This window comes from Portunus trituberculatus, chromosome 2 (assembly GCF_017591435.1).
Source record: "Portunus trituberculatus isolate SZX2019 chromosome 2, ASM1759143v1, whole genome shotgun sequence".
NCBI lineage: Eukaryota > Metazoa > Arthropoda > Malacostraca > Decapoda > Portunidae > Portunus > Portunus trituberculatus.
Genome location: NC_059256.1, coordinates 13286755 through 13313877, shown reverse-complemented (window position 1 = coordinate 13313877; position 27123 = coordinate 13286755). Strand labels below are relative to the sequence as shown.

Sequence of the window (27123 nt, the reverse complement as noted above, 5' to 3'; positions counted from 1 at the left end):
CTTGTATCCATGCATCTGCTGCCCGTAAGGATGGAACCTGGATGCAAAGCCTTTGAAAGCAGAGTTCCCCTGGGAGCCTCTTGACTTCCATCCACCGAATCTTGACGTAGAGGGCAACTGTTTCTTATTGGTGAACTTGGTCTTCAATTTCTCTGCCTCCTCAATGTGCTTTGCTGCCTGAGAGACGTCATCCCCAAATAAAAATCTGGTCATGGGGACCTTGTCTGAGCAGAGGTGCGCGTATTTCTGATTTCTCTCTCTCTTAATGATAAACCGGCGCGTCAAGTTATTCTTATGGTGAGCATTGTCCAGCAAACCGAGAGCACCATTAAGCGAACCAACTTCCTGGGCCACTTGTGGATGTCCGTTCTGAGCAAAATTGTCCAACATTTCTTAGTCAAAATAGTGGCTGCCATAACTGTCCTTACCAACACCCTTCATACGGAAGTCGGTCTTCTTTGCGTCAGGTTTAAGGGCATCCAAGACCTGAGCGTTACACTCCACTCGAGACAAAGCTTCACAGTTACTGGGTCTCTTGGCAGCGTCGTCCTTGAGAATTTCCTTGTACTCTTCCTCTCTCAGTCCGTTATCAAAAACACGATTCACCATGGCAGCCACTCGTCCATCAATCTCGGCCGCCATGGCACCCACAGGACCGTACACCTCGACACACCGCTGAAGGACACTTGCAGACTGCTGATCATTCCCTGCATCCCGTTCAGCATCCTCACAAGAGATGTAGTGTTCATCATCAGGAAAACCAGAGAACTCAGCGGGCGAGGAAGTGGCTGAACGAAATATTACCCTTTTGATGTTTACACTGTTGGTGGGGGCATTTTTACCAGCACCACCATCACCACCCAAACATTTACCTTCTTTCAAGTTGTTCATATCCCTCCGTAATTCAGCAATAGCATCCAGAACCACGTTGCAGGGCGGAGAAGCATCACAGTGGCCGTCAGTGGAAGTAGTAGCAAGGTCCAGCAGTGTGAATGGTAGTGTTCATGTCGCCTAGAACTTATAAAACTTTCCCGTTAAGAGCCACTACTGCTGGAGCCCTTATGTGATGAGGGCGCTGTCGAATGTGAGCTGGGAAGGCCAAAACCGTCTTCCATGCCCAAAGACTGGGAATTGACCAAACCAGAAGGCAAAGACATGATGACAGCCACAGGTCAACATCAACAAAGCCGTAAACTCCATAAAGTGCACCAAATGGGCATCCGCTGCTAAATGCATTACGGGTGTTGTGCCAGTCAACTCTTAAACGGTAATAGACTGGTAGCTTATCCACTCCGAAATGGATGACCGATAGACTGCCAGGGTTGAACATCTGGTAGAATGCTCGCTTCGGCAGAAAAATTATTCCCGATGTAAAATAATAGTAGTGGTGGACGTCGTGGTGGTGATAGAAGAATTGTCAGTAGTAGTAGTAGTAGTAGTAGTTGTGGTGGTGGTTGTGGTGGTAATATGAATAAATACTTCGATTGTTAAGAAGACTGACTTTTATTAATATATGAGAGAAAAATATTTACAGGTTTAACAGACAATGAAAATAATAATAATAATAATAATAATAATAATAATAATAATAAAAATAATAATAAAAACAATGAGAGAGAGAGAGAGAGAGAGAGAGAGAGAGAGAGAGAGAGAGAGAGAGAGAGAGAGAGAGAGAGAGAGAGAGAGAAATTTACAAAAAATAAATAAATAAGTAAATAAATAATAATAATAATAATAATAATAATACATACATACATACATACATACATACATACACACACTAATACTAACCTATTCACGACATTGAGATTTTGTGGTAATAATAATAATAATAATAATAATAATAATAATAATAATAATAATAATAATAATAATAATAATAATAATAACAATAATACAGTGTCCGTCTGTCTGTCTGTCTGTTTGTTTGAGTGTGTGTGTGTGTGTGTGTGTGTTCGTTTGTCCGTTATATACAAACTTAAAAGAGAAACCTTAAGTGTAATAATAATAATAATAATAATAATAATAATAATAATAATAATAATATATACAATGATCTTCTTCTTCTTCTTCTTCTTCTTCTCCTCCTCCTCCTCCTCTTCCTCTTCCTCTTCTTCTAATCACTACACACATACAGGACAACTCCTAAATCTACACATTAATTACATAGGTGTGTCTGTGTGTACGTTTGTCTGTGTGTCCGTGTGTGTGTGTGTGTGTGAGTGTGTATGTACAGAAATAATAATAATAATAATAATAATAATAATAATAATAATAATAATAATAATAATAATAATAATAATTGGTTTTGTTCATTTTTCTCGTAATTATTATTGTTATTATTATTATTTTATTTTTTTGGAATGCGCCTGTAATAATAATAATAATAATAATAATAATAATAATAATAATAATAATAATAATAATGATGACGATGATAAATAACTTAAATAATAAAAATAATAATAACTGGAATGATATTATGGTCCCAAAATTATTATTATTATTATTACTATTACTACTACTACTACTATTACTATTATTACTATCATTACTAATTACTTATACTAATATTTTGTGTCCGACTCTCTCTCTCTCTCTCTCTCTCTCTCTCTCTCTCTCTCTCTGTTGAAATCCTGAGAGAGAGAGAGAGAGAGAGAGAGAGAGAGAGAGAGAGAGAGAGAGAGAGAGAGAGAGAGAGAAAGAGAGAAAGAGAGAGAGAGAGAGAGAGCGCCAGCCAACCCACCCCATCCACCTCCACTTTACATAGGCGGATATGGACCGTGTGCAAAACTTCCAATACTTGCATAAGGTGGTCTAGCGTGTGGCGGCGCGGGGGGAGGTGGTGTGGGGTAGGAATTATATGGAGGGGTAGGGGAGGGGTGTAGGCCGCCATACTGCCCCATAGACTGCGCAGGGGGCGGGAGAGAGCGGATATTGCGCTGGATAATGCGGATACTGAGCAGGATAGCTGTATGGACTTGTAGTAGGCCGATAGTTAGCGCCGTACTGATAAGGAGCTTGATAACTGGGAAACGAGGCTGGTGCGGGGTTGCCAGAGGTTATAGGCTGTTGTGCTGAGTTCAGTAGGCTTTGCAGGTCAGCGGAGAGGCCTGTCGGGTATTCAGGTCTTCGAAAAGCTGACGAACTTTGAGATAAGGTGTAATTTAAATACTCGAGCGCTGAGTGATGCGATATTTCCTCACTGTTTCCGGAGTTAGACACTGGATTCCCCGCAGGTTGCCCCTCCAGTAACTGTGACAGGTTTAGAGGCGAGTCTGTACCACGGGACACTGCATTCTGGTCCATATTGGCAGTCGCGTAGCTAAAATTTCCAGCGGCTGATGTTATGGGACTGGAAACAGGGCTAGTTGTCACGGTTGGGTGAATTTGAGGCGCTACTTGGGCCACATTACTCGCCAGGGATGTATTGCTGGTTCCTGCTGTGTTCTGTGGCTGCAGGAAGGGCTGGAATAGCGGCTGTGGGGTCTGTGTATAGCCCTGGGTCTGTGTGTAGCCTGACGTCACTGCAGTAGATTGTGGAAGAAGGTTTGAGATCGATTGTAGAGGTGTTAGGGATGCAGTGGGCCGACTCTGCGCTGCTGTGGTGGTGGTGTTCTGTGGCTGTGTTTTCTGTGTGTCCCTCACCGCTTCTGCCCTTGCTTGTACTTGTGGCTTTACTATCCCAGTCCGAGCGTCCCCTGTTAACCCTGCCAGCTGTGGTGTGTCTCTCGTGAACCCCACTGCTGTTCGAGATGGTTGCCCTAACACCACCTCGCTATGTGTCTGGCTTGCCACTTCCTCTGTGATTTCTTCAATTTTCTCGTCAGATAGAGTCTCCACGGGGCTGGCCTTCCCTGTGGGCGTGGCCAGGTCTGTGGTGGTGGTGTCTGTGGTGGTGGTCGATGTGGTAGTCGCCTGAGATGTGGTCGAAATGGCTCAACCACATCGTCACTCTCTCTCCTCCTTTTTCTCAATTTTCTTCACAATCTTCCCTAAAATCGGCGCTGGACCGGCTTTGGGGCTGGAGATTTGGGGTTTAGGCCTAAGCTGAATGTCCTTTAGGCCTTTAGTCACAATCCCACGCCCTGCAGCCCCACCAGTTCGCTGTGCTGGCGTGATAACAACACTTTTATTAAGAACAGCTTGCGGAGTTGTGTGTCTTTTACCGCTAAGTCTCCCCGCTGTTCCTAGGCCCCCTTTGGTTATTAAGCCCCCCGTGGCGTACTGGACAGCCATGGGGGGGCGGCCACGTCTCGCCCCCCCGACAAGACCCCCGCCCCCCCTCCCGACTCCTAATCTTGGCCGTGGAGAGTTGACGAGTGTTGGAACGATGGTGACCGATCCCTTGTTGAGTGGCAGACCAAACACCTCTTCTGGAAAAATGACATTGTTTTGGTGGCGGACACTGGTGAGAAACACCATCAAAACACATACAACACTTCAAAACACGCTAAAACACCCTAAAAATATATAAAACACCCTAAAAATATATAAAACACGCTAATACACCCTAAAAATATATAAAACACCCTAAAACACCCTAAAAGTATACTAAAACACCTTAAAAAATTGACTAAAAATATATAAAACACCCTAAAACACCCTAAAAATATATAAAACACCCTAAAACGCCCTAAAAATATACTAAACACCCTAAAAATATACTAACATCCTAAAAATATACTAAACACCCTAAAATAAACTAAAACACCCTAAAAATATATAAAACACCCTAAAACACCCTAAAAATATATAAAACACCCTAAAATATACTAAATACCCTAAAAATATACTAAAACACCCCAAAAATATATAAAAACACCCTAAAATATACTAAACACCCTAAAAATATACTAAAACACCCTGAAAATATATAAAACACCCTAAAAATATATGAAACACCCTGAAAATATATTAAAACACCCTAAAAATATACTAAAACACGCTAAAACACCCTAAGAATATATAAAACACCCTGAAAATATATAAAACACCCTAAAAATATATTAAAACACCCTAAAAATATACTAAAACACCCTAATAAATATAAAAACACCCTAAAACACCCAAAAATATATAAAACATTCTAGAAATATACTAAAACACCTTAAAACACCAAAAAAATATAGAAAACACCCTAAAACATCCTACAAATATATAAAACACCCTAAAACACCCAAAAAATATATAAAACACCCTTAAAATATACTAAAACACCCTAAAAATATATAAAACACCCTAAAACACCCTAAAAATATACTCAAACACCATAAAAATATACTAAAACACCCTAAAACTATATAAAAACACCCTAAAACACACTAAAAATACATAAAACACCCTAAAACACCCTAAAAATATACTAAAAACATCCTAAAAATAGACAAAAAATATATAAACCACCCTAAAACACCCTAAAATAAACTAAAACATCCTAAAAATATATAAAACACCCTAAAAATAAACTAAAACACCCTAAAAATATATAAAACCCCAAAAATATATAAAACACCCTAAAAATATATAAAACACCCTAAAAATATATAACATCCTAAAAATATATAAAACACCCTAAAACACTCTAAAAATATACTAAAACACCCTAAAACTATACTAAAACACCCTAAAAACATATAAAACACCCTAAAACACCCTAAAAACATATAAAACACCCTAAAACACCCTAAAAATATACTAAAACACCCTAAAACTATACTAAAACACCCTAAAAACATATAAAACACCCTAAAACACTCTAAAATATACTAAACACCCTAAAAATATATAAAACACCCTAAAAATATATGAAACACCCTGAAAATATATTAAAACACCCTAAAAATATACTAAAATACGCTAAAACACCCTAAAAATATATTAAAACACACTGAAAATATACTAAAACACCCTAAAATATATAAAACACCCTAAAATATACTAACCACCCTAAAAATATACTAAAACACCCTAAAAATACATAAAACACCCTAAAACACCCTAAAAATATACTAAACACCCTAAAACACCCTAAAAATATATAAAACACCCTAAAAACATATAAAACACCCTAAAATATACTAAATACCCTAAAAATATACTGAAAAGCCCAAAAATATATAAAACACCCTAAAAATATACTAAAACTCCCTAAAACACCATAAAATTATATACAACACCCTAAAACACCCTAAAAATATATAAAACACCCTAAAACACCCTAAAAATATACTAAAACACCCTAAAAATATATAAAACACCCTAAAACACCAAAAAATTTAAAAAAACACCCTAAAACACCCAAAAAATATATAAAACACTAAAAATATACTAAAACACCCTAAAACACACTAAATATATATAAAACACCCTAAAACACTATAAAAATATATAAAACACCCTAAAAATATACTAAAACACCCTAAAAATATATATAAAACACCTTAAAACACACTAAAAATATATAAAACACCCTAAAAATATATTAAAACACCCTAAAATATACTAAAACACCCTAAAATATAAAAACACCCTAAAGCATCCTAAAATATAAAACACCCAAAAAATATAATAAAACACCCTAAAACACACTAAATATATATAAAACACCCTAAAACACTCAAAAAATATATAAAACACCCTAAAAATATACTAAAACCCTAAAACACCCTAAAAATATACTAAAACACCCTAAAATACCCTAAAAATATATAAAACACAATAAAAATATACTAAAACACCCTAAACATATATAAAACACCCTAAAATATACTAAAACCCTAAAACACCCTAAAAATATACTAAAACACCCTAAAACACCCTAAAAATATATAAAACACAATAAAAATATACTAAAACACCCTAAAAATATATAAAACACCCTAAAAATATACTAAAACACCCTAAACATATATAAAACACCCTAAAAATCTATAGTAAAACACCCTAAAATATACTAAAACACCCTAAAAATATATAAAACACCCTAAATTATACTAAAACACCCTGAAAATAGACCAAAACACCCTAAAAATATAAAACACCCTAAAAATATAATAAAACACCCTAAACCTCACTAAACCACGGCAAAACACCCTAAAACACGCCAAAACACCCCTAAAACACCCTTAAAATACTCTTAAAACACACCAAACACCTCTAAAACAACCTTAAAACAAATGCATTCCACAGACACCCTAAAAACAATCCACAGAACACCCCAAAAACACTCAAAAACACACTAAATTCCCCGTCAAACACCCTTAAAAACTCCCAAACACCTTCAAAACACCCTAAAACACCAAATTCTAAAACACCTTAAAACTCCCAAACACCTTAAAACAGTCCAAATTCTTAAACACCCTTAAAAACTCCCAAACACCTTCAAAACAGTCCAAATTCCTCAAATACCCTTAAAACTCCCAAACACCTTCAAAACAGTCCAAATTTCCTTCAAACACCCTTAAACTCCCAAACATCTTCAAAACACTCCAACCTTCATCAAACACCCTTAAAAACTCCTAAACACCCTAAAACACTCCAAATTCCCCTTAAACACCCTTAAAAACTCCCAAACACCTTCAAAACAGTCCAAATTCCCCTTAAACACCCTTAAAACTCCCACACCTTCAAACACTCCAAATTCCTCAAATACCCTTAAAACTTCAAAATACTCCAAATTCTGTCTAACACCCTTAAAACTCCTAAACACCTTCAAAACACTCCTAAAACACTCTAAAACACCCTTAAAACTCCCAAACACCTTAAAACACTCCAAATTTCCTCAAACACCCTTAAAACTCCCAAAATACTAAAACACTCCAAATTTCCTCAAACACCCTTAAAACTCCCAAACACCTTCAAACACTCCAAATTCATTCAAAATACCCTTAAAACTTCAAAAACACCATTAAAACACCCTTAAAAACTCCTAAACACCTTCAAACATCCTGAAAAACTCTCAAACTTCAAATTTCCTTAAAACACCCTTAAAACTTCCAAACACCTTCCAAACACTCCAAATTCCTCAAACACCCTTAAAACACAAACACCAAAACCCCTAAAACCCTCTAAAACACCCTGAAAACCCTTAAAACACCCAAACACCTTTAAAAACCCAAAACACTTCAAATTCTTCAAACACCCTTAAAACTCTAAAACACCTTCAAAACACCCTAAAACACCTTAAAACTCCCAAACACCTTCAAAACACTCCAAACCCACCTCAAAACCCTTAAAACACCTCAAAACACCCTGAAAACACACCACAACACCTTAATACAGTGAGAAACGCCTTCCCAGACCCTCACTGGTTTTAAAACACTCTAAAACATCCTAAAACACTCTAAAACACCTTAAAACATATCAAACACCCTGAATACACTCTAAACACCCTCAAACAGCTTAAAACACCCTAAAACACTCTAAAACACCTTAAAACACCCCTTCAAACATCCTGAAAATACTCTAAACACCATAAAACACCTAAAACACCCTAAAACCCCAAAACACACTAAAACCCCAAAACACACTAAAACACCTCAAAACACCCTGAAAACACACCACACCTTAATACAGTGACAAACACCCTTAAAACACCCTAAAACACATCAAAACCCCCTAAAACCCCTTAAAACACCCTAAAACACTCCACAACACCTCAAAACACCCTAAAACACCCTAAAACACCCCAAAAACACCTCAAATTACACCACAACACCTTAATACAGTGAGAAACGCCTTCCCAGACCCTCACCGTTGCCGGGCGGAACTCTAATAGCGACAATCTTGCCGTCATTGAGCCTCAGATAGATTCCCTTCTGCGTCTTAATCACCATCACTGACTGGCCGGCCTTCAACAGGATAGGCTTCCCGTCCCCGGAGTTGGTGGGTATGCTCACGTCTGTAGGGAGAGATAGACAGAGAGACAGAGAGAGAGAGAGAGAGAGAGAGAGAGAGAGAGAGAGAGAGAGAGAGAGAGAGAGAGAGAGAGAGAGAGAGAGAGAGAGAGAGAGTGTTAAAAATTACCCAAACACGGAAGAATTACCCCAAAATTCACCCTCAAAGTCTTAAAACACTAAATCAGCATTAAAACACTCTAAAACACACTAAAACATACTAAAACAGCCTCAATATAGCTCTAAACACTCTAAAACACACTAAAACAGCCTCAAAACACTCTAAAACAGCCTTAAAACACTCTAAAACAGCCTTAAAACACTCTAATACAGCCTCAAAATAGCTCTAAACACTCTAAAACACACTAAAACAGCCTCAAAACACTCTAAAACAGCCTTAAAACACTCTAAAACAGCCTTAAAACACTCTAAAACAGCCTCAATATAGCTCTAAACACTCTAAAACACACTAAAACAGCCTCAAAACACTCTAAAACAGCCTTAAAACATTCTAAAACAGCCTCAAAATTGTTATAAACATTTTACAACACACTAAAACATAATAAAACAGCCTCAAAACACTCTAAAACACACTAAAACAGTCTCAACACTCTAAAACACACTAAACATCCTCAAAACATTCTAAAACACACTAAAACAGCCTTAAAACACTCTAAAACAGCCTCAAAATTGTTCTAAACACTCTATAACACACTAAAACATAATAAAACAGCCTCAAAACACTCTAAAACACACTAAAACACTTAAAACAGCCTCAATATAGCTCTAAACACTCTACAACACACTAAAACATAATAAAACAGCCTCAAAACACTCTAAAACACACTAAAACAGCCTCAATATAGCTCTAAACACTCTAAAACACCCCAAAAACACCTTAAAACACCCTAAAACACCTTAAAACACTCCAAAACACCCTAAAACACCTAGAAACACACCAAAACACTCCAAATACCCCAAAACAACCCAAAACACCCTAAAACAACCAAAACACCCTAAAACACCACAAACCACCCCAAAACACTCCAAAACACACTAAAACACCCTAAAACACCTTAAAACACTCTAAAACACCCCAAAACACTCAAACCACCCTAAAACACCTTAAAACACTCAAAACACCACAAAACACCCAAAACACCCCAAAACACCCTAAAACACCACAAAACACCCTAAAACACTCTATAAACACCCTAAAACACCCTAAAACCACTCAAAACACTCCAAAACACCCTAAAACACCCCAAAACACCACAAAACACCTTAAAACACCACAAAACACCCTAAAACACCCAAAACACCACAAAACCCCCCAAAACCACCCTAAAACACCCAAAACACCTTAAAACACCCCAAAACACCCCAATAATGAGCCCAAACACCTTACCTTTCGGCACGGTGATTTGTTGTACTGATACTCCTTGTTTGGCCAAAGCTTCTACCGGAAAACTGGCCTGCGCTCCTCCTCGTCCCAGTATGTTTGGTCTATGGATAATAGTAGACCCACTGCCTCCTTCCAGCCGCTGGCCCATCTCGGCTTGGATGGGTCTAACTGTGCCTACTGGCTTTGCGTACACCACTCCGCTGCAAAGACAATTAAAAACGTGCTTTGGATAGGCTTAAAAACACTCGAAAAAAAGCTTAATAACACCTGCAGGAAAGCTTACTTTAAAAATGGTTAAAACACTTCATTAAACGCTTAAATACACTCACAACACATATATCGGCCTCAAATGCCGCAAACATCCTCAAAACACAGCAAAACATACCAAAACACACCAAAACACCCTAAAACACACTCAAACACACCAAACACACCAAAACACCAGAAAACACACTCAAAACACCCCAAACACCCCAACACACTCACAACACACCAAACATACCCAAACACACTCAAAACACCTAAAACACCCCAAACACACTCAAACACCCCAAAACACCCTAAAACACCAAAACACACTCAAAACACCCCAAAATACACTCAAACACACCCAAAACATACCAACACTCAACACACACAAAACACACCAAAACACCCCAAAACACACTCAAAACACCAAAAACACACACTCAAAACACTCAAAACCAAAACACACTCAAACACACTCAAAACACAAAGCACACCAAACACCCCAAAACACACCAAAAACACTCAAAACACCCAAACACAAAACACTCAAAACACACCAAAATACCCCAAACACACATCCAAACACCCCCAAAACACACCAAAACACACCAAACACACCCAAACACAAAACACACCAAACACACCCAAAACACCCAAAAACACACTCAAAACACACACACACACACACACCAAAACACAACACACACAAAACACACACCAAACACCCCAAAACACACTCAAAACACCAAAAACAAAACACACAAAAACACACACCCAAAATACTCAAAACACCCCAAAACACACTCAAAACACCCCAAAACACTCAAACACCAAAACAACCTGAACCACACTCAAAACACCCCAAAACACACCAAAACACTCCTAAAACACCCCAAACAAACACTCAAAACACACCCAAAACACACCCAAACACCCAAAACACACTCAAATCACCCCAAAAACACCCCAATAACACACTCAAACACCCCTAAAACACACTCAAAACACACCAAAAACACCCCAAAAAAACACACCAAAACACCCCAAAACACACCTAAAACACACCCCTCTTCAGGACACTTACCCAATCTTAGTGCCCATCACGACTTGTCCACCCTGAGTCTTTGGGTAGAAAGCAGCATAGGACGGGCGGCTATACGAGATATTGGCCTGTTTCTCCAGCTCATACGATCGCTTGGCTAGTCTCTTCTCGGCCTGGGAGAGCCGCTTGTCCTTACGATCGACCAGCAGTGACTCGTGTTTGAAGGGCTCTCGTGTTAGGTTCCGTCCCAGCGTCCTCATGACCTCTTGAAGTATCGGATCCTTGTAGGCCTCGACCTTATCTCCTAAGTCCTGTAGTGAGAGAGGGGAGATAAGGATGCGAAGATAAATAACCCCATATGTACCCACACACACTCAAACATCTCAAAAACACACTCAAAATACATCCAAACACTGTAAAACACTCAAAATACATTCAAACATCCCTAAAACACTCAAAACACACCCAAACAATTTCAAAAACACTCAAATAATTTCAAAAACACACTCAAAACACACCCAAATACTCTAAACACACCCAAACACCCTAAAACACACCCAAACACACTCAAATAATAAAAACACTCAAAACACACCCAAACACCCTAAAACGCACTCAAAACACACCTAAACACATAAAACACCTGAGAACACACTCAAAACACATCCAAACACCCCTAAAACACTCAAAACACACCCAAACACACCCAAACATCCCCAAACAAACTCAAAACACCCCCAAACACAACAACTCCCTAAAATACACTCAAAAAACACCCAAACACACTCAAAACACCCTAAAACACACTCAAAACACATCCAAACAGCAGAGCACATCCAGATATCTCCAAAAACACCATAAAACAGTCTCACACACTCAAACTCTGTAAAACGCACCCAAACACCACAAAAACATTCTCAAAACACCCCAAAACATCCCCAAACACCCTAAAACACACTCTAACACAGCAAAACATAACAATACACCCCCAAATACCCCAAAACACTTCCAAACACCCGAAAACACCCAGAAAACTCTCAAACACACTCAAAGAACCCGCAAAACTCAAAAAACACTCTTGAAACACACCCAAACACTCAAAACACCCCAAAAACACACCTAAACACCGCAAAACGTACCAAAACACCACCAACCATCCAAAAAACACTCAATATACAACAAAACACCCCTAAAAACACTCACAACACCCAAAAACACACTCAAACGTCATAAAACACACAAACACCCCAAAACATACTTGAACACTAGAAAACTCTCAAAACACCCAAAACACACTCAAACGTCATAAAACACACCCAAACACCCCAAAAACATACTTGAACACTAGAAAACTCTCAAAACACCTAAAACACACTCAAACGTCATAAAACACATCCAAACACCCCAAAAACATACTTGAACACTAGAAAACTCTCAATACACACCAAAACACACTCAAAACACACCAAAACACTCTCAAAACACTCAAATCACACTCCAAACACTTCGAAACACTTCAAAACACACTCCAAACACTCCAAAACACACTAAAACACACTCCAAACCCACCAAAACACCCCAAAACACACTAAAACCCACCAAAAAACACTTCAAAACCCACTCAAAACACACCAAGAACACTCACAACAACCATCCTAGCGCCCTCCAGTCATTAACAGCCTTCACTGGAGCCAGCTAACCCACGAACACCCTGCATTGGAACGTACCTTAGGCTCTGGATCACTCTCATTCTCCACTTCAATCACTTCCAAACACACCAAAACACTTCAAAACACACTCAAAACACTCAAATCACACTCAAAACATTTCGAAACACACCAAAACACTTCAAAACACACTCAAAACACTTCAAAACACTTCGAAACACACTCAAAACACTTCGAAACACACCAAAACACCCCAAAACACACTAAAAAACACTCAAAACACTTCGAAACACTCAAACACACCAAAACACTCTAAAACACTTCAAAACACACGCCAAACACTTCAAAACACACTCCAATCACTTGAAACCCACCAAAACACCCCAAAACACACTAAAAACACTCAAAACACTTGAAACACACCAAAACCCACCAAAACACACTAAAACACACTCAAACACTTCAAAACACACTTCGAAACCCACCAAAACACTAAAAAACACACTCCAAACACTCAAATCTCACTCAAAACACCCCAAAACCCACTCAAAACACACCAAGGACACCCACAACAACCATCCTAGCGCCCTCCAGTCATTAACAGCCTTCACTGGAGCCAGCTAACCCACGAACACCCTGCATTGGAACGTACCTTAGGCTCTGGATCACTCTCATTCTCAACTTCAATCACTTCCAAACACACCAAAACACTTCAAAACACACTCAAAACACTCAAATCGCACTCAAAACACTTCGAAACCTACCAAAACACTCAAAAACACTTCAAAACACACTCAAATCACTCAAAACACTTCGAAACCCACCAAAACACTCTAAAACACACTAAAACACACTCAAAACACTTCAAAACACTTGAAACACACCAAACACCCAAAACACACTCAAACACACTAAAACACTCAAACACACCAAAACCCACCAAAACACACTAAAACACACTCAAACACACTGAAACACATCAAAACACCCCAAAACACACTCAAAACACTCAAATCTCACTCCAAACACTTCAAACACACCAAAACCCACCAAAACACCCCAAAACACTCCAAAACACACCAAAACACACCAAAAACCCACCAAAACACCCCAAAACCCACTCAAAACACACCAAGGACACTCACAACAACCATCCTAGCGCCCTCCAGTCATTAACAGCCTTCACTACCAAAGACACCCACAACAACCATCCTAGCGCCCTCCAGTCATTAACAGCCTTCACTGGAGCCAGCTAACCCACGAACACCCTGCATTGGAACGTACCTTAGGCTCTGGATCACTCTCATTCTCCACTTCAATCACTTCCAAACACACCAAAACACTTCAAAACACACTCAAAACACTCAAATCGCACTCAAAACACTTCCAAACACACCAAAACACTTCAAAACACACTCAAAACACTAAAACACACTCCAAACACTTCGAAACACCCAAAACACACTAAACACACTCAAAACACACTCAAAACACTCAAAACACAAAAACACTCAAACACTGAAACACATCAAAACACCCAAAACACACTCAAAACACTCAAATCTCACTCCAAACACTTCGAAACACACCAAAACACTCTAAAACACACTAAACACACTCAAACACTCAAAACACTTGAAACACACAAAACACCCCAAAACACTTCAAACACACTCAAAACACTCAAACACTCAAAACACTTCAAACACACCAAAACACTCCAAACACACTAAAACACTCAAAACACTTGAAACACATCAAAACACCCCAAAACACACTCAAAACACTCAAATCACACTCCAAACACTTCAAAACACACTCCAATCACTTCGAAACCCACCAAAACACCCCAAAACACCCCAAAACCCACTCAAAACACACCAAGGACACCCACAACAACCATCCTAGCGCCCTCCAGCCATTAACAGCCTTCACTGGAGCCAGCTAACCCACGAACACCCTGCATTGGAACGTACCTTAGGCTCTGGATCACTCTCATTTTCAACGAGTAAGTTGCTGATCTCTTTGCTGGACAGATGAGCGTCTGGATTTAACTCGTCCACAATTCGGTCAGAGATACCTTGTTTGTTTACCTATGAATAAAAGCGTTAATGTTGTGAGTGTGTTTTGGGGGGTTTCGAAGTTTTTTGAGTGTGTTTTAGTGTGTTTTAGAGTGTTTTGGGGGTTTCGAAGTTTTTTGAGTGTGTTTTAGTGTGTTTTAAGTGTTTTGGTGTGTTCAAGTGTTGAGATGGTGTTTTTAGTGTTTGGTGTGTTTTGTGTTTTGTGTTTGGTGTGTTTGAGTGAGTGTGTTGAGTGTGTTTGAGTGTTTTGAGTGTGTTTTTTGTGTGTTCAAGTGTTTGAGTGTGTTTTTAGTGTTTTGTTTTGGTGTTTAGTTCAGTGTTTTAGTGTGTTTTAGTGTGTTTAGAGTGTGTTTAGTGTGTTTTGTGTTTAGTGTGTTTTAGTGTGTTTGAGTGTGTTTTAGTGTTTTGGTAGTGTGTTTTAGTGTGTTTTAGTGTGTTTGAGTGTTTTAGTGTGTTTTAGTGTTTTAGTGTGTTTTAGTGTGTTTAGTGTTTAGTGTGTTTAGAAGTGTTTTTTAGTGTTTGGTGTTTTAGTGTTTTAGTGTTTTGTGTTTTGAGTGTGTGTGTGTTTTGAGTGTTTGGTGTGTTTAGTGTGTTCAGTGTTTGAGTTTGTTAAGTGTTTAGTGTGTTTTGAGTGTTTTAGTGTGTTTAGTGTTTTTGAGTGTTTTAGTGTGTTTAAGTGTTTGGTGTGTTCAGTGTGTTTCAAAGTGTTTGAGTGTGTTTTAAGTGTTTTGTGTGTGTTTAGTGTGTTTGGTGTGTTTTGTGTGTGTTTGTGTGTGTTTTAGTGTGTCAGTGTGTCAAGTGTTTGAGTGTGTTTGAGTGTTTGAGTGTGTTGAGTGTTTTGAGTGTTGAAATGTGTTTGAGTGTGTTGTGTGTTTGGTGTGTGTTTGAGTGTGATGTGTGTTTGTGTTTTTGAGTGTTCAAAGTGTTTGAGTGTGTGTTTGAGTGTGTGTGTGAAGTGTGTTTTGTGTGTTTAAGTGTGTTGAGTGTGTTTTAGTGTGTTTTAGTGTGTTTGTGTGTTTCAGTGTTTGAGATGAGATGAGTGTGTTTTGAGTGTTTTGTGTGTTTAAGTGTGTTTTGTGGTGTTTTGGAGTGTTTTAATGTGTTTTAAGTGTTTTGTGGTGTTTTGAGTGTTTGCATGTGTTTTGAGAGTTTTAAGTGTGTTTTGTGGTGTTTTGTAGTGTTGTAGTGTGTTTTAAGTGTGTTTTGTGGTGTTTTTGAGTGTTTGCATGTGTTTTGAGTGTTTCGTGGTGTTTTTTTGAGTGTTTGCGTGTGTTTTGAGTTGAAATGCACCACACTAGTGAAGAGATTAATCTATTTTCATCTATAGTTTTAAGTTAGATTAGATTGCATTGACATTATGAAGGGTCTATGGAGGTCAAAGCTTCAATTTGAATCCTCCTTGTGAGTTTGCAAACCTCTTTAAAATCATCAAAGCAGAATTAGGACAGAAGAGTTTGATTCCCTTACCTGTCTGTCGTAAATCCTCTTCTCTAGGGAGTTATCGGTGACCAGACGATAGATAAAACATTCCTTTCGTTGGCCGTAGCGGTACACACGACACACGGCCTGGGTGTCGTGGCAGGGGTTGAATGACGCATCAAACACAATAACACGGTTTGCTCCAACTAAATTAATTCCAAGAGAACCTGCTCGGGTGCTTACCAAGAACAGACGCACACTCGGATTGGCGTTAAATTCATTGATAAGTTTTTCGCGGTCCATTGCTGACGTGGACCCGTCTAAGCGGAAATATGAACGGTTTCTGCACCAAGTGTCGTAACAGCCGGGAATGTACGACCGCTGTAAAAATTCCTCCAGCAGCGACAGGGTGAACAGCGACTGGGAGAACACTAGCAGCCGGTCACCAATCCGTACGCAGCCCTCGAGAATTTGGAAAAAGATTTGGAATTTGACGGACGATGTAAGAAGTCCGGGATAATAATTCTTAAAAAGGTTTTCTGTCCAGTCAAATGTAATCTCCTCTTTTTTCCCTGTTTCCTCTTTCTTCACCGGTGTTTCCTCCTTCTTCTCCTCCTCCTCTTCCTCCTCCTTCACCTCCTCCTTCTTCACCACCTCCTCCTTCTTCTCGTCCTCCTCTTCCTGCAATGGCGTCTTTGATTTGCTCTGGTTGTCGCCATTCTCGAACGAATTCATCGGAATATTGTTCACGTTTGTCGCGTTTTCTCCCCTTCCGTTCAAGTCAGGGGTCTGGGAAATCCCATGCCCCTGCGCGGACATCCCCTGCCCCTGCTGAGCCATGCCCTGCCCCTGCCCATGCCCCTGGGAGCCCACAGACTGCCCATGATTGCCACCCATCGCAAGAGAATCAACTGAATGGACCATTTCCGAAGTATTGTTTATCGAGTTTATGGGTCCAATACCACCCCAGTTGTGCGCCTGGGACGGGTACTGCGGGGGATAGGGATAGCCAGTAGGTCCATGGTAGGCCCTAGGGTCGCTATAGGCCTGGGGGTACCATGGGTAGGCTGCCATAGCACCATAACTACCACTCATTCCTCCTCCCATTCCATATTGCAACATTGGATCTTGAAAATTTTGAGCTCCTCCACTCATCGGCATTTGGGGCATTAGCATGGGGTTCTGGGAGGACGAGGGAAGCATGGGGGGCTGCTGTGGAGGTTGCTGTTGCTGCTGCTGCTGCTGCTGTTGCTGTTGTGACTGCTGCTGCTGCTGCTGCTGCTGTTGTAGGTTCTGCAAAGAAGTCGATTTTTTTTTAATGTTTTTTTGAGGCATTTTTTTTTTTAGGTATTTATTTTGGGTCAAGGGTTTGTGTTTATTGGGTGGTGTTTGGTGTGTGGGTGGAGGAAAGGTGGAGGAAGGTCTACAGTGGAGGAGGTGTGTGGAGGTAACTTGTGGAGGGAGATATGGAGGAAAGAATTGCAGTGGTGGAGGAAAAATATCTCGTTCAGGTTGTGAGATTGCTAGAAAAGTTATAATCAAACTCAATTTTTCTCTAACTTCTTGTTGTGAGAGAAAGTTGTGAATTGGAGGAGAGGTGGAGGAAAGATGGAGGAAAGTCTGTGTGGATGGAGGAAAGTGGAGGTGAACTGTGGAGGGAGATATGGAGGAAAGAAGAGGAGCTGATGGAGAGAAGAATTGGTGGTACTCATGTGAGACTATCTGAGAAAACCACTATTTTAACTATGATGTAAATGTAGTAGGATAGTCAAATTTGGAGAGAAGATGGAGGAAAGGTGGAGGAAGGTGTACAATGAAGGAGATGTGTGGAGGAAACATGTGGAGGGAAATATGGAGGAAACACGACAAACATCTAGAGTGAAAAATGAGTAGAAAAATGCCAGGTTTTGATGCAAGACTATCTGAAAAACGACTATTTTAACTATTATAGAAATGAGGTAGCATAATCAAATTTGGAGAGAAGGTGGAGGAAACTTGGAGGAGGGTCTACAGTGGAGGAGATGTGTGGAGGTAACTTGTGGAGGGAGATATGGAGGAGAAAAAACAAACATTTGGAGTGAAAAAATGAGAAGAAAAAGGTCAGGTTTTAATGTGACTATCTTAGAAAACCACTATTTTAACTATGAAAGAAATGTAATAGGATAGTCAAAATTGGAGAGAAGGTGGAGGAAACATGGAGGAAAGTCTGTGAAGGTGGAGGAAAGTTAAGGTGTAACGTGGAGGGAGATATGGAGGAAAGATTGCAGACTTTTGGAGGTAAAAATGAGAAAAATTGTCAGGTTTTGATGTGTGACTATCTTAGAAAATGACTATTTTAACTATCAAGGAGGGGAGGTAGGATAGTCAAACTTGGAGGAGAAGTGGAGGAAACATGGAGGAACATATGTCTAACTGGAGGAATGTGGAGGTAACATGTGGATGGAGATATGGAGGAAAGAAGAAAAACATTTAGAGGCATAAAAAGTGAAAGATTATCAGGTTTTCAAGTGACACTATCTTAGAAAACTATTAATTTAACCATGATAGAAATAAACTAGGATAATAAAAACAATATGACCAACAGAACACACCCTAACAAACCCACACACCAAATCGCAACCCAATACAAACACCACAACACCCAAAAAAAACACCCAAAACAAAGAACTTACCATATCCTGCGTGAAGTGATGTTGGTAATGCAAGTTTTGACTATGGTGGAGGCGTGCTTGCTGAGGTGGTGGTGGTGGTGGTGGTGGCTGTGGTGGTGGTGGGGCATTGGGGGGCCAGGCAGCCGTAGGGGGAGGATGGGGAGGGATGGGGAGAGCCGGGGTGGGTAGGCCTCTCCCTCTACCTTTGTGTCTGCCCTCTGTGTCGTCAAGATCCAGGTCAAAATCTTCACTAATCTTCTTTTGCACGAAGTTGTAAAGGACGTCAGGATGGTTCCAAATCTGACGGCAAAAAATAATAATAATAATAATAATAATAATAATAATAATAAGAAGAAGAAGAAGAAGAAAAACTAATAATGGTGAATTTAATTAGGTGTTTTGGGGTGTTTTTGTGGTGATTTTGAGTGTTTTTGAGTGTTTTGTGGTGTTTTGTGGTGTTTTGTGTGTTTTGGGATGTTTTGGCAGTTTTTGGGGTGTTTTGTGGTGTTTTGGTGTGGTTTTGGTGTGTTTTGTGGTGTTTTGTGTGTTTTGTGGTGTTTTGTGTGTTTTGGGGTGTTTTGTGGTGTTTTGAGTGTTTTGAGTGTTTTGTGATGTTTTGTGGTGTTTTGGTGGTGTTTTGGGTGTTTTGAATAATAAATAATAATAATAATAATAATAATAATAATAATAAGAAGAAGAAGAAGAAGAAAAACTAATAATGGTGAAATTAATGAGGTGTTTTGGGGTGTTTTGTGTGTTTTGTGTGTTTTGGATGTTTTGGCAGTTTTGGGGTGTTTTGTGGTGTTTTGTGTGTTTTAGGTTGTTTGGGGTGTTTATGGTGTTTTGTGGTGTTTTGAAGTGTTTTGGTGGTGTTTTTGGGTGTTTTGTGTGTTTTGTGTTTTGGTGGTGTTTCTGTGGTGTTTGGAATAATAATAATAATAATAATAATAATAATAATAATAAGAAGAAGAAGAAGAAGAAGAAAAACTAATAATGGTGAAATTAATGAGGTGTTTTGTGGTGTTTTGGGGTGTTTTGTGGGTGTTTTGTTTTGGGGTTTGTGGTGTTTTGAGGTGTTTTGGGGTGTTTGTGGTGTTTTGGGGTGTTTTTGGTGTTTTGTGTGTTTTGGTGTGTTTTGTGGTGTTTTGGTGGTGTTTCTGTGGTGTTTGGAATAATAATAATAATAATAATAATAATAATAATAATAATAATAATAATAATAATAATAATAATAATAATAATAATAATAATAATAATAATAAGAAGAAGAAGAAGAAGAAGAAGAAAAACTAATAATAGTGAAATTAATGAGGTGTTTTGGGGTGTTTTTGTGGTGTTTAGTGGTGTTTTGTGGTGTTTATGGTGTTTTGGGGTGTTTTGGTGGTTTTGGGGTGTTTTGAGTGTTTTGTGGTGTTTTGTGGTGTTTTGGTGTTTTGGGGTGTTTGTGGTGTTTTAGGGTGTTTGTGTGTTTTGTGGTGTTTTAGTTGTTTTGGGGGTGTTTTGTGGTGTTTTGGTGTGTTTTGTGTGTTTTGGGTGTTTTGGGGTGTTTGAAGTGTTTTATGGTGTTTGTGGTGTTTTCTAGTGTTTTGTGGTGTTTTGTGGTGTTTTGGGTGTTTTCAGTGTTTTGTGGTGTTTTGTGGTGTTTTGAGTGTTTTAGTGTTTGTGTGTTTTGGTGTTTTGGGGTGTTTTGGAGTGTTTGGGGTGTTTTGGGGTGTTTTGAGTGTTTGGTGTTTTGGTGGTGTTTTGGGTGTTTGGAATAATAATAATAATAATAATAATAATAATAATAATAATAATAATAATAAGAAAAACTAATAATGGTGAATTTAATTAAGTGTTTAGTGGTGTTTTGAGTGTTTTGGGGTGTTTTGTGGTTTTGGATGTTTTGGATGTTTTGAGTGATTTTGTGGTGTTTTGGTGATTTTGAGTGTTTTGAGTGTTTTGGGGTGTTTTGGGAGTTTTTGAGTGTTTTGGGTGTTTTGTGGTGTTTTGGGTGTTTGTGTGTTTTGTGTGTTTTGGTTGTTTTGGTCAAACACCCCAAAACACAGCAAAACACACCAAAACACCTCAAACACATCAAACACCCAAACACACTCAAACACACCCAAACACCTCAAACACACAAAAATACCCAAACACACCCAAAACACACAAAAAACACAAAATACACCAAAACATCTCAAACACACTCTAACACCAAAAACACCAAACACACCCAAACACCCCAAAACACCTCAAAACACAGCAAAACACACCAAACACCTCAAACACATCAAACACCCCAAAACACACTCAAATACACCCAAACACCTCACACACAAAATATCCAAACACACCCAAACACACAAAAACACCCAAAACACACCAAACATCCTCAAACACCTCAAACACACCAAACACGCCAAAACACCCTAAAACACACCAAACACACCCTAAAACACACCAACAACACACCACAACACACCCAAACACCCCAAAACACCTCCAAACACCCAAAACACCTCAAACACACCAAACACCTCAAACACCCCAAAACACACTCAAATACACCCAAACACCTCAAAACACACAAAATACCCAAACACAACCAAAACACACAAAAACACCAAACACACCAAAACACACCCAAAACACAGTCAAACACCTCAAACACACCAAAACACCCTAAAACACACCAAAACACCCCAAAACACACCAAAACACCCAAAACACACAAAAACACCCCAAAACACCCAAAACACACTCAAACGCAGTCTTACCTTACAACAAATGGCAAAAGCCTTGAGCGGGTTGGCCATGGCTTTGCTTGCAGCTAATTCAGACATGAAGGAGGAATAGAGAGTCCGCTGTATGTCTGTAAGTCGACACAACAAAACGTGCTCCTCTTTATCTGGCAGTGTGTTGGCTAGTACACTGTGGCCACGTCTGCAAAACGAGAGAGAATGACGATAAGTGGGTTATTATATTTAAGTACTATTTTGACCATGATAGGAGTGTGGTGGGATGGTCATATTTGGTGGAGAGGTGGAGGAAAGGTGGAGGAAAGTCTGTGTGGAGGGAGGAAAGTGGAGGTTACTTGTGGAGGGAGATATGGAGGAAAGAAGAGGAGGAAGTGCAGGCAAAAATCTGAAAAAATGTCAGGTTTTGATGTGAGGCTATCTTACAAAACTACTATTTTGACTATCAAGGAAGTGAGGTGGGATGGTCATATTTGGTGGAGAGGTGGAGGAAAGGTGGAGGTACAAGTGTGTGGGTGGTGGTACGTGGAGGTAATCTGTGGAGGGAGATATGGAGGAAAGAAGAGGAGGAGTGCAGGCAAAAATCTGAAAAAATGTCAGGTTTTGATGTGAGACTATCTTAAAAACGTACTATTTTAACTATGATAGGAGGGTGGTAGGATAGTCATATTTGGAGGAGAGGTGGAGGAAAGGTACAGGAAAGTCTGTGAGGAAGGAGAAAACTGGAGGTAACATGTAGCGGGAGATATGGAGGAAACAAGACAAACATTCAGAGACAAAAAATGAGAAAAAAACGCCAAACTTCGCTTAAAAAAATCTTACAAAACCACAATTTTAACAATGAAGAAAGAAACGCAGAAAAACAAAAACTTGACAGGATGTAGAATAAACCCTAACGAACACACACAACCCCATAAAACCCCAAAAAACACCCAAAAACACCCCAAAACACTCACCTCTGCACAAACCCTTCCAATAGAGAGTGTAAGACGTGCGATCGATATCTCATTAACTTCATGTCCTGAGGCGTTGAGTCGACACACTGTCCATTCTGTATAGGCCTCTCAAACATGTTGCTGAATTCAGTGCGGGTGCCTGCCAAAAAAACAGAGGCTTCAAACACAAGAAACAGCCTAAAAACAGCCTAAATTGCATATAAAACAGCATCAGATACCTTAAAAACAGCCTAATATTGCCTCAAATGCTTTTAAACAAACTTAAACAGCCTCAAAACAGCTTAAATTGCATGTAAAACAGCATCAGATAGCTTATAAAACAGCCTAATATTGCCTCAAACTTAAACAGCCTCAAAACAGCCTAAAATGCAGTAAAACAGCATCAGATAGCTTAAAAACACCCTCAAATATCCTTCATACACCCTAAAACACCGTAAAACAGCCTAAAACAGCCTCAAAACAGCTTAAAACATCCTAAAACAGCCCAAAACATCCTCAAAACAGCATATAGACATTCTAAAACAGCCTATAACACCAAAAACACCCTCAAATATCCTTCATACACCTTAAAACACCCTAAACAGCATCAAAACAGCTTCAAAACAGCTTAAAACATCCTAAAACAGGCCAAAACACCCTCAAAACAGCATATAGACATTCTAAACCAGCCTATAACACCAAAAACACCCTCAAATATCCTTCATACACCCTAAAACAGCTTAAAACAGCCTCAAAACAGCTTAAAACATCCTATAACAGCCCAAAACACCCTCAAAACAGCATATAGACATTCTAAACCAGCCTATAACACCAAAAACATCCTCAAATATCCTTCATACACCCTAAAACAGCTTCAAAACAGCCTTAAAACAGCTTAAAACTTAAAACATCCCAAAACATTCTCAAAACAGCATATAGACATCCTAAAACAGCCTATAACACCAAAAACACCCTCAAATATCCTTCATACACCCTAAAACAGCCTAAAACAATCTCAAAACAGCCTCAAACAGCATAGCCTAAAATAGCCAATAATTGCCTAAAAACTGCCTAAAACAATCCAAAACAGCCCAAAACATTCTCAAACAGCCTAAAACAGCTCAAATCACTCCAAAACAGCCTTAAAACAGCTCAAAACACTCCAAAACAGCCTAAAACAGCCCAAAACACTCCAAACAGCTCAAATCACTCCAAAACAGCCCAAAACTGGTAAAATGCTCAATAATTGCCTAAACAGCAAAACACTCAAAACACCCCAAAACACTCAAAACACCCCAAAACACCTCAAAACACCCAAAACACCCCAAAACATTCAAAACACCCCAAAACAATCTAAAACAGCCTTATAACTGCCTAAAACATCCCAAAAACACTCAAATACACCCCAAAACCCCCAAAACTCACCAAGATAGTTAGGTCTCACAAAGTCAACCATGCACCAGTACTCCAGCAGGTTGTTCTGGAGTGGGTAACCCGTGAGCACCACTCTCTCTCTCTCTCTCTCTCTCTCTCTCTCTCTCTCTCTCTCTCTCAAAGCACACTCATAAACTCTTTAAACACACTAAAACACCTCAAACAGCCTAAAAACACTCCATAACAGCCCAAAACAGCCTCAAACAGCCCAAAACAGCCTAAAACACCCTAAAATTGCCTAAAACAGCCTAAATCACTCCAAAACAGCCTAAACAACCTCAAACAGTCTACAAACAGCCCAAAACAGCCTAATAACAGCTCAAAATAGCCCAAAACACTCCAAAACAGCCTCAAACATGCCAAAACACCCAAAACACTCAAAACACCCTAAAACACTCAATAACACCCCAAAACACTCCAAAACAGCCTCAAAACAGCTCAAAACACTCCAAAACAGCCTCAAACATGCCAAAACACCCCAAAAACACTCAAAAACCCCCAAAAACACTCAAAAACCCCCAAAAAACACTCAAAAACACCTCAAAATACTCTAAAACAGCCTTATAACAGCCCAAAACTCACCAAGATAGTTAGGTCTCACAAAGTCAACCATGCACCAGTACTCCAGCAGGTTGTTCTGGAGTGGGTAACCCGTGAGCACCACTCTCCTCTTGGTCCTGATGTTTTTGAGAGCCTGAGATATGTTGGCGTGTGCGTTCTTGATCCGATGCCCTTCGTCACAGATCACCAGGTCTGGCCCGGGACGTACTAGTGCCTTCTGGATCTCTGTGGGGGGGGGAGAAGGGGAATGGAGGGTTTTAGATGGGTTTAGATGGGGTTTGTTATGTTTTTGATGGGTTTTTGATGGGTTTAGATGGGTTTTGATGGGTTTAAATGGGTTTTGTTATGTTTTTGATGGGTTTTGATGGGTTTAGAGGGAGTTTAGATAGGTTTAAATGGGTTTTGCTACATTTTGATGGGTTATTGATGGGTTTTGATGGGTTTTAGATGGGTTTAGATGGGTTTTTGATGGGTTTAGATGGGTTTGATGGGTTTAGATGGGTTTAGATGGATTTAGATGGGGTTTAATGGGTTTTGATGGGTTTAGATGGGTTTTGATGGGTTTAGATGGGTTTTGATGGGTTTAGATGGGTTTAGATGGGTTTAGATGGGTTTTGATGGGTTTAGATGGGTTTTGATGGGTTTTGATGGGTTTAGATGGGTTTTGATGGGTTTAGATGGGTTTTGATGGGTTTTGATGGGTTTTGTTATGTTTTGATGGGTTTTGATGGGTTTAGATGGGTTTAGATGGGTTTAAATGGGTTTTGCTACATTTTGATGGTTTTGATGGGTTTTGATGGGTTTAGATGGGTTTAGATGGGTTTGATGGGTTTAGATGGGTTTTGATGGGTTTAGATGGGTTTGATGGGTTTAGATGGGTTTAGATGGGTTTAGATGGGTTTTGATGGGTTTAGATGGGTTTAGATGGGTTTTTGATGGGTTTAGATGGGTTTAGATGGGTTTTTGATGGTTTTAGATGGGTTTTAGATGGGTTTTGATACAAGGATCTCTCTCTCTCTCTCTCTCTCTCTCTCTCTCTCTCTCTCTCTAATTTCTTTATTTCCATCAAAACTCAAATTCTTTCTCAATTTTGCTCTAAAACAAAAAACTCTCTCTCTCTCTCTCTCTCTCTCTCTCAAAAAAAAAAAACAAATTTTCTGTCAATTTTGCTCTAAAACACAAAAACACACACACTCTCTCTCTCTCTCTCTCTCTTTAGATAGGTTTTGATGGGTTTAGATGGGTTTAGATGGGTTTTTGATGGGTTTAGATAGGTTTTGATGGTTTTTGATGGGTTTTAGATGGGTTTAGATAGGTTTGGATGGGTTTAGATGGGTTTTGATGGGTTTTGATGGGTTTTTGATGGGTTTTGATGGGTTTTGTTATGTTTTTATAGGTTTTAAATGGGTTTTAATGATTTTTGATGGTTTTGATGGGTTTAGATGGGTTTAGATGGGTTTTGATGGGTTTTAGATGGGTTTTGATACAAGGATCTCTCTCTCTCTCTCTCTCTCTCTCTAATCTCGTTATTTCCCTCAAAAAACTCAAATTCTTTCTCAATTTTGCTCTAAAACACACACAAATCTCTCTCTCTCTCTCTCTCTCTCTCTCACCTTCCAGCAGCTCCTTGTTCTTATCCTCCTCTTCAATATCTCTCTCTCTCTCTCTCTCTCTCTCTCTCTCTCTCTCTCTCTCTCTCTCTAATCTCTTTATCTCTTAATTTCCCTCAAAAACAAATTCTCTGTCAATTTTGCTCTAAAACACACACAAATCTCTCTCTCTCTCTCTCTAATCCCTCAAAAAAAAACAAATTTTCTGTCAATTTTGCTCTAAAACACACACAAACTCTCTCTCTCTCTCTCTCTCTCTCTCTCTCTCTCTCTCTCTCTCTAATCTCTTTATCTCTTAATTTCCCTCAAAAAACATAAATTCTCTGTCAATTTTGCTCTAAAACACACACAAATCTCTCTCTCTCTCTCTCTCTCTAATCTCTTTATCTCTTAATTTCCCTCAAAAACATAAATTCTCTGTCAATTTTGCTCTA

At 39.1% G+C, this 27123-nt stretch overlaps 1 pseudogene; it reads right to left on the bottom strand.

Moving 5' to 3' along the window:
• Nucleotides 1-2655: 2655 nt before the first annotated feature.
• Nucleotides 2656-27123, bottom strand: part of LOC123507055 — a 45648-nt pseudogene continuing 21180 nt past the window's right edge.